The following is a 12,765-nucleotide window of genomic DNA, read 5'->3' as shown; positions in this document are numbered from 1 at the left end:
ACAAGTTCAAAGGACTAGCACTCTGTGTCGTTCTTGGCGTGGAGAAAGGAAAAGTGGTCAATGATTCATGTGAGATCCAACTATCATTAATGGCCAAAGGGTCATTTGGCAACGGAAACACTTCTATTCATTGGAATCGGATCATGTACGCCTTCTATATTTCCCGCGAAGTATGCTGAATGTGACATCCAAACGTCGAAACCAATTCGAAATTTGCCTCAGTCCATCGGAAGGAACCTTTGAAAAGTGTGGATTCCGCCCAATATGCGAGCAACGTAAAGATGATCCGAGGGTTGTGCTCCGGCACCATCAGCCGAATGGATGCCCGAGGACAGACTTAGAAGAAGACAACTCAATAGAAACCGAAGAAGAATATAGTCCTAGTGAAACAGATGCAGAGGAAAGCCGATCAACTTTAAGAAAGAAGAGAAGATGGTCTTAACTATGGCGAGACTATGGGATCCACTCAACACCAACCTATCATGAGTGTTGGCTTGTGAAACATACCTGTTGAATCGGTCACAACTTGCCGAGGAAGTGATTCTCGGAGAAGAGAGCTAGGTGATTTCGATTCCACCGACTTTTGCTTTTCCCCTTTTTCCGTCTTTACTAGAAACTTTCGAATGTCCGCACCTTCAATTGAAATTCAAAATCACTATCAAAAACAAGTTTCGCATCATGCAACCGACATGGTTGAGGAACTTTTCTTTCTCCTCTCCTTCTTTATGAACCGTGATGCGGAGAGTGCATTGATCCAAAATTATGTGGATTCTTGTTGAATGGCCATGGTCTTCCAAGTCGCTCCGTGATATTTACCGGATAGACCTCTGTTTCCTCTCTTAACCCAACTAATCACGCCAATGCTTCATACTCTAAAATTTTGAGATAGTAAGTTCTGCTGAATCTAATATAATGTATATCCTTAGGGAAGTGTTTGTTCTAATTGTTTCAAAGATCAAAAGGTCTATATAGGGAAGAGTAGTTGATGTCTCTGCTGTTGCTAGGCGGATTGCATTGGATGGATACAAGTCTTGTGCCATAACCGGTGACTTCTTTGAACTGTAGTGTTTTGAGCTTGTAGCAGGTTGCTCACGGGATTTTGTGCCATTAACCTAATTTGTAGAGTGACGTTGGTACCTAAATTTTTTGCCCCAAAGGACTCATTTGAGGGCTTCATTTAGATGGATAAATTGTACGGTTCATGAAAATAAGGATTGGAGTAATCGTTGAAAATATGTCTCGAGTTTGAGCCCAAAGTGAAAATCTGAATTTCGAAAATAAGTACATCTTGATTATGAAATTAAAGATAAGATAAAGGAGCATGCATTCTTCTTTTGTCAACATTAATTGGAAGCATTACTTACATAGTTTTTGCAGCAAAATATCTGACCGTGTCCGTGCTAATTCTCAAGTTTGAGCAACAATTTTAAGTTGCTCCCTGTGAAGGAGAACTCCATACTTCCATGGCTTCACATCGCTTGAATGACGAGTTACTAAGATTATCTTTTTGTTCCGAATTTGGAACAGGAAGAGGAAAAAAGGTTGGTCGCCGTTCCAGATCCTACTTCACATCAATGGCAAGAAGGGAGAGGGAGGGCTCTAGATGCACCGCATGATCGTGTGAGTTTTTCCCGTGATAGAAGTGATTGAGGACGGGGTACTGTGTTGGTGAGGCCACATCCGTGATTAGGCGAGGAAAGGCCGGTTTAGCCGTGCTTAGTCTCCACTTTTTCTAACAATTGGATCAAAGGTAAGCCCATAGTTCCTCCATTTTCTTAGATTGGTCGGGGAGGGGTTTGGATTAGGGTGAAAATATTGCCGGAAAATGACTTCCAATTGCCGAAATCGTGCCTTTCTAATAGGTCGGGCCAGGTCCGTCGATCACATATTTGTTTGGACCATATTGACACATTTTCTTTTTTTTTTTTGTCCTAATTGGATCATACTCAACCTTCCCCAACCAAATTATATTCAAATCACCGAAATGAGCTTTAGATCCGAACGGTATTTATTCTCATATGCGTAGCCGAAGCAGACGAGGCCCACTTTGTCATGCCCCGACTCTCGAGCTCGCGACATCCCTACCTTACTCGCCACAGGTCATGAAGGATAGCGTCCTAGGTAGCTATCGACCTACGAAATTACGGTGCATGCGGAACGTGCAATTCTCCTAGACAACAAGATCGGCGGGGATAGTATAGCAGGAAAATCAATGCAATCAATTCATCAAAACATAACTTCATTCAAAAGCCAAAGTAGACGAATCTTAACCCTACTGAGCTACAGAAAATATATACAACCCCATACTTCGGGGCGGCTCACTAGGACCTCAAAAAGACACGGGGTCGGGTAAGGTTAAACCTTCGTCTACTCCCAAAAATCCTACCACAATCCTCTCGGTTCAACGTGCACGGCTTCCGTCATTGCCCGAAAAATTGTTAACCACGACGGGGTGAGAAATTAATCTCGGTGAGCCAACGCCTAAGCTCGGTTAGGACGTTGATTCGCTCGTACACCCTAAAAAGCAATCACATCAAGACGTAACGTATATTTCAATCACAGGCAACTTACCCTCCAAGCCACACGTAATGCAATGCGGACTCGACTAAACAATCAATCAACCAAATCAATTCACCACCGCAAAGTATCACAGCACTTGCATGCACAGGACACCACACGTAGTCCATTTATTATCGAGTCCGACCCGTAGGTCCAAAGACACTAGTCGGTTGGTGCTCTCCTGGGGGGACCGGGCATCGTACCTTACTTCCGGCGACGGCGTCTGATAGTCCATGTGACTCCGCTCGACCAACCGTAAGACAATGATTGTCGATACGGCATGGAGCTAACAGGAATCCTAAAAAGGCTTCGGCCCATCACAAGCTGCGACCGGCAAACGTACGACCAGAAGACAATGATCGACGCGCATCCAGCAACCGTAAGACAATGATTGCCAGGACCGAACGACCGTAAGACAATGATCGTCGGAATTATCCCATTATGTGCCCACTCGGGCACTTCGACAACCACCCGGTTCATTTCTTGGATTTAGGTCGAATGCTCACACTCGCATGTTCAAATACTTGGCCCAAGGCCGTTTTCGTGCAAAAACATGCAATTTTATCTCATACGTGGTCACATGAATGCGCAATTTATATTGACCGACGCATCAAACAATTTGGGGCGATTCAGCTCTATTCGGACTCCCACGGTAATCAACAGCCAAACCGGCACTCACGGCCAATAATTCAATAATTCAATTAATCAATTGCGATCACTCAATTATTAATCCCAATTTCAATTTCAATTCCAATTGCGCACTCGTCTTCGACCTATCGCTCGCTCGCGATCAATCAATGCAAACAATCAAATCAATCAATCAATCTAATCTAATTAGGCATGAAATCCTAACTAATTAGACTAACTTAACCAATTAGGGCCATTGAACCTAAACCAAGTTTCTAACCTATACCGGCCCTAATCGAGCTACCCGAATACCTAATAATCTAATTAATCTAATCCGAACGCAATTAGCGTCCTAACCAAGAGTTAGGGGTTAACTCACAAATTTTAAATGCTCGGGCGGTCTCAACTCGAGCAATGGCGACGCGAACTCGGCCCGGCCCGACGACGATTAAAGGCGGCCCGCGACCTAACTTGAACTTCGACTTCAACCCGGTCCGGGATGGCCCGAACGACTTGGCGACACTTCGGGAAGGTGGCACAGGACACGGGGGTGGCGGCCGGAGCTGGCTGGAACAGTGGCCAACCGGCGTGAACGGTGCTCGGCCGTAGCGTGGGCAGCAGCAAAACAGAGGTGTTCGGGGCTGTTTTTGGGGTTTTCGAGCGTCCGAAGGCCGGGGGAAAGGTTGGGCTCCGGTCGGGGGTGTCCGGGGAAGCTGTGGGTGGCGGCGACGGCGCCGGTGGATGGCCGGAGGCGGCCGAACCACGGCTGGACAGAATCGGCGCCGAAACAGGGAAATTTTGGGCAAAACAGGGGAGGGCGAAACCGGGCTCAATCCGAGCTCTACGGGCGACGATCGGCTCCCAACGACTTCATGGAGCTGTGAGAGGTCGAGGGTGATCGTTTAGGGTGGTCGACGGGCAGTGGGTCACGGCGGAGGAGGCCGAAACAGCGGCGCGAACCGGAGACGCGAAAACAGGGGATGTTGGGCGACGGTTCTGCTCGGGGCTGAATCGGGACGGCACGGGCGGCACACGGCGGTAGGACGGCTTCGGGGGGTTGAGGGGGAGGTAGAGTGGCGGTGGGTGACGGTCGGAAGCGGCTCGGGGCGGCCGGAGCGGCTCAAAACGCTCACGGACGCGAAACAGGGCGGGGAGATGGTCTGGGCTCTGCGGGCTGCTCGCGGCGGCGTACGGCGGCCGAGGCGGAGACGGAGCGGCGGGCGGAGGTGGCTGGAGGTCTGTGGTGGTGGTTGGGGTGTTAGTCGGGGTGTTGGTCGCACAAAAATGACCAAGGAAGGAGAGGATGTCTTCGGTTCTAGAGGGGGTCGCGCACAACACAGAGGAGAGAGAGGCAAACGGGAAAGAGAGGAGGGGAGGAGAGAGAGAGAAAAAGTCGCGTGGGTTTGACTAGGGGGCTGATCAGATTTGAATGGGTGGGGCCCATAGGTCACTCAATTATAATGATTTTTGTCTTATATGTATAATATCTAAGGGCGGTTTCGTAATTCGACAAATCGGGATCGATTGGATTTTTGGCTCAACCAATTGGAAAATAAAATTTGGATTTTCACGGGTTAGGTTTTGTCCGGAAAATTTTAAGCGCGAGGATTAAAAATCCTAAGTCGCGGTGACCACGGTTTCGAGACCCAATCGAAACCGAACAAAATTTCGGGACTCGTCCAAATTCATCACTTTCGCCCTTTCGATCCAAAAATTTGCACCGACTAAAATTCAATTCTCTTCCTTTTTTGAATTCGGGCAAATTACATAGGCCAAATTTCCCGGGCGTCACACACTTAGTCGAGCTTAATCTATTTGAGGGTTGGGGGAGAATAGTTTAACGGCACACTTATTCAAGTCCTAATGCCTTTATTTTAGCATATGAAAATGTCCATGTCATATTATTTCTGATTGTCCAGTTTCATATGACCTAAGAAGTTGTAAACCCATTTAGATTGTTCCGTAATATAGACTAATGTGTCACAAAGTACATAATATTAAAGATAAGATTGACTTTTCTTAGAAATGAGTGAAATTATTTTAAAAAAATTGTGCAATTTCAAGCAAAACTATGAGAAGCTCGGAATATATTGATTATACATGAATGATAAGGATATCATAGGTGCCACAACTTTCGTACGACGTTCCCTTTAAGTGCCATAACTTTTTTCTTTGACCACTTGAGTACCATAACTTTTTTTATTTGATTATTTGAATGTCATAAATTTTTTTTTCCATTCACTTGAGTGCGATACAACATTTTAATCAATCAATTGAGTGACATAGCTTTTTAAGAATATTCACCAGAAGTGCTATGCGATGTCATATTTTTGGCACTTGTGTGAATGTCTTTAACAAAATTTGCTACTTAAATGATTGATTAAAAATTATGGCGCACGAGGTAATGTTCTTTAGAAGTCATGAAACTCGTGGATGGGTGGGCAAGCACCCATGAAGGTCTAGGTGTCGCGACCCTCCTCCGGTCCGGATTGGTACGCGGCGGGGTGAGTAGGGTTAACGAGCCGATCCCCCTCTTTATATTTTTTATGGGATCGCGGGTCCCTCCCAAGACCCATTACTCGAATCGCGATGTCGGATAAAGTTTTTTAAAATATCGAAATTGACCTTGTGTGGTCGTGTGGCATGTGCGAAGTGTACATGCAATTTGGAGTCGCCACCGATCGATTTATTGGAAGGTACGATCGGAAAACCTTACCGAGCGGTCGGGAGAAACCGTTCGGTTCCGCGAAAACCGTAGATTTTGGGTCCGGGGACTTGGTTACGCCAAATTTCAAATTGACGCCCTTTCGGTTACCGATGTTGAGTGTTTTTCTAACCTAAGAATTCATGCGGATGCGATATCAGGTGAGGTAGGCCCTAACAGTTCTAAGTTTTCATGCGGATGGGAATTTTACTATCCTAACCAATCACAATCAAGAAATTTAATGCGCAATCAAAATCGATACAAACAATCAAATCGATACGTCAAGGTTTGATGTGCCTAAAAATGGCCCTATCGGCCCACGCAGAAATCAAATTTGGGTATCGGGGTGATTTGGTGAAAATTTGGGGCGAAAGGCCCGGAAGGGTAGAATGGTCATTTTTGGGGTTCGGGACCCGAAAATCACAAAATTGGGGTCGGACTAGTTGAATGTGGCCTTTTCCCATTTTTTGTGATTTTTCATAATTTTTCTAATTTTTCTAATTTTTTTGAATTTTTATTTATTTTTCAAAAAGATTGGGAATTATCCGGATCAACATAGATCGACCCTCGAAGTCTCCAAAAATTTCGATCCAGACTTTATGAGTCCCGAATCGATCTACAAATTTTTAGAAATTTTTTTATGAAAATTTGGAAATTTTTATGAATTTTCTAAGTATTTTTGCAATTTTTTTTGGATTTTTTTGGAATTTTCTTTTATTTTTTTTTATTTTTTATTAATAAACCGGACCGGGTCAACCTAGTCAACGACCGGTCAACCCGGTCCGACCGCCCACAGATCCGACCAAAACCCTATACGGTACCGTATATGTACATATACTATTTATTTTTGATTTTCTAATACTATTTTCTAATATTTGAATATACTAAAACAAAACGGACGGCCGAGATCAAATCTGGAATCCATCTCGACCGTCAACTTCGTCTAACTAAAACGACGCCGCACTCTAACAAAAGATGGACGGCCACGATTACACACTCAGACATAATCTCACCCGTCGGCTCGCTATTAAACAAAACGGCATCGCATCGAACGTAAACATGGACGGCTACGATTAAACCTAAAACACGATCCGGACCGTCCATTCCTTCACATGCCTAAACGACGACGCACTCACACGTTCTAATGCAAACGACACCGCATCTGCTCTAACTCTGAACGGCCGCGATCATTCCTAGACTCAATCCTAACCGTTCGTTCCTCATATAGCAAAAACGACGACGTAACTCCTAGGCTAAACGACGTCGCTTTTCGTATTTTCTATTTTCTAACAAATAAACCGATTATCTAAAATTCAAAAATTCTAATCTAACGGTCTAAAATCAAACTAATCTAATTATTTCGGCCGTCGGATCAAAGCCGAGTCAGACTACCGCGCCAACGGCCATGCCAACTCGGACTCGAACCGGACCTATTAAGACTTGACACCTCGGCTTCGTTGACCCCTTGACCGCCACATCAGCATCGTCTTCTCCATCGCGACGACAACTAATGGACGGTCAAGAACGTTCCGGCGAGATCCAACGGCGAGATCTCGCCGGATCGACATGAAACCACCACCGCTCGACTCGCCCTAACCTCTAGTTTAACATATCCAAGAATCAAGCAATTTCATCCGCAGGATCAACACTATTCTAGCTCGCACAGAGTCAATAACGCAAAGCTCGATCACGCAAGACAGGGCAATATAGACGAATTAAATCATAGGAAACACTCAAATAGAGTTCGGAAGCCTTACCCGCAGGTCAGATTGACCTGGTTTGGTCTAGGTTTACCTAGACAAGCTTCAACAGGAAACGGCAATGGAGGTTGGATCTCGCGGAATCGATTGGAAGTATTTATGCAAAATCGAAGTAAACAGGATATGGAGAAGTGGTCAGCAACGTTCAAGAGCCAAAACGCACACAACAATTGCAATGATCGTGTCCAGAACGGTGAGATGCCATGAACGTGCCGAGCTAAGTTTAGAAGTTCAGCTTACCGCTTTTGAGGATCTAGAGGCAATTGAATGAATGCGATCGCTTCTCCTAGATGCCTGGGAGCTTATGGAAGTGATTTGGCAGCTCGAAGTGGCTCGAGATGACCGGGCGACCGGCTCACGGTTTGAACTCCGGCGGACGACGACGAAGCTCTCGACAGCCTCTCTCACTACTCGCTCTCTCTTTCTCTCTCTAGTACTTTGCGAGAATGAGCAGAATGAGCCTCGCTTGCTTTGCGAATGTTCCCCACTATTTATACTAAGTTTTCGAAAAAATGGCGCGTCGGACGAGCTTGGTTGAACTTCTTTCGCACGTGCCCGAGCGTGCCAAAAGGTCCAAACGGCGTCGAGAACGGAATGCCATTCCGTTGGACTCCGTTTGGTACTCCGGCGATCGCAAATGAACAAGTATTCAACCAATTTTGTGAAAGTTTGACTTTTTGGGCTTCGGACGTTTGACCGGCCGTCCCGCCGTGCTCCGGCGACGATTGATCGCGCCACCGGAGGCAAAAGATACAGCTTGACCCGCAAAATAAAAACCCCACGTCAATTAGATTAATTAAGCACGAATTAATCCCCAATTTGGTCGTTGAATCTCACCATTCAGACCTGCACTCCGCGTAAACCCGTGAAGGAGACGACATCAGCCGGGACCGGTTCGGCCCGGTCCGACCGGGCGAATCGACCGGTCCGAACCGGCTTGCATGCAAGAAAATTCATAGAATTTTCAAAATTAATCAAAATTGAGTGGGAATTTTTGCAATTAAACCTCAAAATTGAATTCAGGAGCCTGAATATTATCTAGAAATGCAATTTTGCCCAAAATTTCTTATCAATTTGCACGAAAGCCCCAAATTTTTCTAAATTCCCAATTTGGGGAAAAGTTCAATTGGATGTCAATTTGATCAAATTGGACCACGAGACCCATGCCAATTGATTCAGAATGTGTGAAAACATAGGGGGACAGTCCAATTTTACTATGATAGTCCCTCAATTAAAAGTAATTTCAAAATTGGGCAAATTGAGAGACTAAATTGCAAACATTTTTGAGGATTTGGCCTAATTCATGCAATTCATGCAATTGTGGGTGCAATTGATCAAATTGAAGTTCAAAGGGACTGTAATTGAATGTCTAGACTCTAAATGTGCAAAAATTGCAAATAAAAAGACTCAATCGGTATTTTTTATGCAAATTCAACCTTAAGTGTTATAAAGGAACACCTAAAATTGAACTTAATTTTTGATTTTTCTTGAGGTCAATATGAAAAGGGAATTAAAAGAAAAATATTGGACATTTTTGTGTATTTTTGTGACCTCGAAAAGTATTTTTTATGATTTTTCAAGTATTTTCCTATTTTCCTAAAATATTAAAAAAAATGTGAAAAATATGAAAAATTATTTTTTGTTCCAAATTGGTTCCTTAAGCTTGGCCAAGGCTTCCAATGTTGATTTTTCAATTTTTATTTTTTTTTTGTGAATTTTAATGAATTTTGGAAAATAAAACTAAAGGAAAACTTGATTAAAAATCAGGTGTCAACAGTTGCCCCTCTTTGAAAGTAATCTCGGTTAGAGGTTGCTTTCAAAGACAAGGTGACACCTGGATCCTTAATCGACTCTGCTGGGGAAAAATCTAAAGAAAATAAGTCTTGACATCCAACCGCTTTACCTTTGCTATTAAAGCTCCGACTCCGTGAGGAATTATTTCAATTCATGCTCGTCTTATGTGAAAGAGAGATAAGAGAGAGAGACTTACCTGTGGTTCACCCGTATATGATCCGTGATTTGTCGATCCGAGGTTGAAAAATTGAGTGTACGGAATTACCCGTGAATGGGGTGACGAGATTTGCAATGGTCGGCGTCCGTATGATGTCGAGTGGTGGTTTGAAGATTTGGAAGGAAGGTTCACCCTTGTAACAAAGGGGTTTCACCTATTCAAAATGGGTTAGACTATCCACTGGGGATTCATCATTTAAAAGAGGGCAGATCGGCTTTCGTTTCTCCAAATACTCACCGTCTGAAGGGGAGGTTCACCCTTGTAACAAAGGGGTTTCACCTATTTAAAAGAGATTGGCTATCCTCCATGCGGGGACTCACCATCTAAAAAGCGGATCGGCTTTCGTCTCTCCAACTACTCACCGTCCGAGAGGGTGCCATCCGAGGACCTAGGTTGACTAGTGTACCTACAGAGCTCAAACCCTATTTCAAATTTTCAAATAAGCGGATCGGTTTTCGTCTCTCCAACCTACTAACCGTTCGAGGGGGGAGGTTCACCCTTGTAACAAAGGGGTTTCACCTATTTAAAAGAGATTGGCTATCCTCCATGCGGGGACTCACCATCTAAAAAGCGGATCGGCTTTCGTCTCTCCAAATTACTAACCGTCCGAGAGGGTGCCATCCGAGGACCTAGGTTGACTAATGTACCTACGGAGCTCAAACCCTATTTCAAATTTTCAAATAAGCGGATCGGTTTTCGTCTCTCCAGCTACTAACCGTGCGAGAGGGAGGTTCACCCTTGTAACAAAGGGGTTTCACCTATTTAAAAGAGATTGGCTATCCTCCATGCGGGGACTCACCATCTAAAAAGCGGATCGGCTTTCGTCTCTCCATCTACTCACCGTCCGAGAGGGTGCCATCCGAGGACCTAGGTTGACTAGTGTACCTACGCAGCTCAAACCCTATTTCAAATTTTCAAATAAGCAGATCGGTTTTCGTCTCTCCAACTTACTAACCGTCCGAGAGGGTGCCATCCGAGGACCTAGGTTGACTAGTGTACCTACGAGCTCAAACCCTATTTCAAATTTTCAAATAAGCGAGATCGGTTTTCGTCTCTCCAAATTTACTAACCGTCCGAGAGGGTGCCATCCGAGGACCTAGGTTGACTAGTGTACCTACGAGCTCAAACCCTATTTCAAATTTTCAAATAAGCGAGATCGGTTTTCGTCTCTCCAGCTACTAACCGTCCGAGAGGGTGCCATATGAGGACCTAGGTTGACTAGTGTACCTACGTAGCTCAAACCCTATTTCAAATTTTCAAATAAGCGGATCGGTTTTCGTCTCTCCAGCTACTAACCGTCCGAGAGGGTGCCATCTCGAGGACCTAGGTTGACTAGTGTACCTACGTAGCTCAAACCCTATTTCAAATTTTCAAATAAGCGAGATCGGTTTTCGTCTCTCCAGCTACTAACCGTCCGAGAGGGTGCCATCCGAGGACCTAGGTTGACTAGTGTACCTACATAGCTCAAACCCTATTTCAAATTTTCTAAAAAGCAGAGGATCCGAGGACCCGGGGACTCCGGAAGACCCGCAGAAAATCCAAGTTAATCAAATCTTTAAAATGTAACTTTTCCGAGGATTTGGGATCACCAGGGAACCCGCAGAAAGTTCAATCAAACATCATTAGAATGACAATTCTAAGTTCTGGGGAGAAACTTAAGAATTCTTAGACAAATTTTCAAAGTGTATTTGCAAAGGAAATGTATCCAATCACAAATTCAAATTTCCTTGGGGATGGATTTTGAATGACACATCCCGAGTGTTTTACAAAAAGGTTGCTTTAAAAATTTTTCAAAAGGGTTTTCCTTCATCCAAGAGGGCTTCTCACCATTTGGGAAGGCTTTCCTTAAAATTCAAATCTGCTCACGAAAAACCTAACCTTGAGGTTTCGGGATCATTCGAGATGCATACAATCTGACTAATCGGAGAAGGCATTTTAAAAGGGACCGTAATTCGGGCCAGGTCAAAGGCTTATCAAAGGATATTCAATTTAAGGTTTAGAAATGAATTTTGATCAACAATAACTTCTTCGGGTCTACAAGTCAAGAACCCCGAAGTCATGATAAGACAGGATTGTACTTACCTCTTTAAGCGGTAGCTTCCTGTATGATTTCTTGCATCAACCTGAAACACCTCTTAGATCCGAAAAGTTTTGGTGACAGGTTGTATCTTGGCTTAAGGTGGGCTCTTTAAGAATGGCCATATTTTCAAAAGAGGGGTGAACTTTGGTGATCATCTTGACATTTTTCAGCTTTCATTTGCTTTCGCGATAGATTCATGATCATTCTTTCTTCAATCGATTTTGAGGATTTTCCTCTTTTCATCTTGATGATTTTTCTTTGGGAATTGCCCCTTTTCGGGATGCTCTTTTCATGGGCTTTGGCCTTGCTTTTACCAGGCACTTTGCTTTTTCTAGCCCTTTCATTCTTCATCATTTTCGCACCGATCGGCTCTTTTGAGACTAGTATCAAAATTCTTCCGATCATGCTTTTTGACTCATTGCTGGTAATTCCTTTGTTTGCCCCAGTGTAAGGAGGTGATCACCATCAAGGGTTTAGAAATGAATATTCAAAGGCTCAAATTGGCTTTTCAAGGGGTAAGTGTTTGGGGATATAGAAATGAAATGCTTTTCTTCACTTTGAGGTGTTCCAAGTCTCTGCCAGAAATCACCCGAAGCTATCACAAAAAGATTGATGCAGGTCAGTACAATAAAGTCTTACCTGATCTTTTCTCCAAGGAATCATCTAATGAACCTCCAAATATGCCCCAGTGTGGAGTGGTTCTTGACAGGGTTATATTCATAAAATTCTCCCTTTTTGGCTCAGAGTGGTTATCAAGGGATATAAATGTGTATGGATGATTTTGAAATGAAAATGCCTTTCATCATCTCAATCCATGTAATCACCGCGAATGATCCCTACGTCCCGAGGTTAAGCTTTTTTTGCTCTGTCATTCTCATTCATCACTCAAGTGTATCGGGGACGTGTTTAAGGACAAAGCTTGCCTCTTTTCATTTGAAGGATCATTCTTTTGAAAAGCTTTCAAAACATGCCCTTTTGTAGAAACTCGGAGCATTTTCATCAAAAATTCATCATTTTCAAAAAT

General features: G+C 43.9%; 1 protein-coding gene and 1 long non-coding RNA gene across 2 annotated transcripts in view; both read left to right on the top strand.

Moving 5' to 3' along the window:
• The window catches only part of LOC125314673 (TMV resistance protein N-like), a 416,296-nt gene that overhangs the window by 303,681 nt on the left and 99,850 nt on the right, over positions 1-12,765 (top strand). The gene's annotated exons all lie outside the window — the stretch shown is intronic.
• LOC125314531 lies at positions 65-5,894 on the top strand. The gene is made up of 3 exons (XR_007197992.1): positions 65-194; positions 4,423-4,429; positions 5,883-5,894. It is a non-coding gene; the product is annotated as an uncharacterized LOC125314531 (long non-coding RNA).

This window comes from Rhodamnia argentea, chromosome 4 (assembly GCF_020921035.1).
Source record: "Rhodamnia argentea isolate NSW1041297 chromosome 4, ASM2092103v1, whole genome shotgun sequence".
NCBI classification, from domain to species: Eukaryota; Viridiplantae; Streptophyta; class Magnoliopsida; order Myrtales; family Myrtaceae; genus Rhodamnia; species Rhodamnia argentea.
Note: the sequence above shows the minus strand (reverse complement) of the source record. Positions and strands in the feature narration are given on the sequence as shown.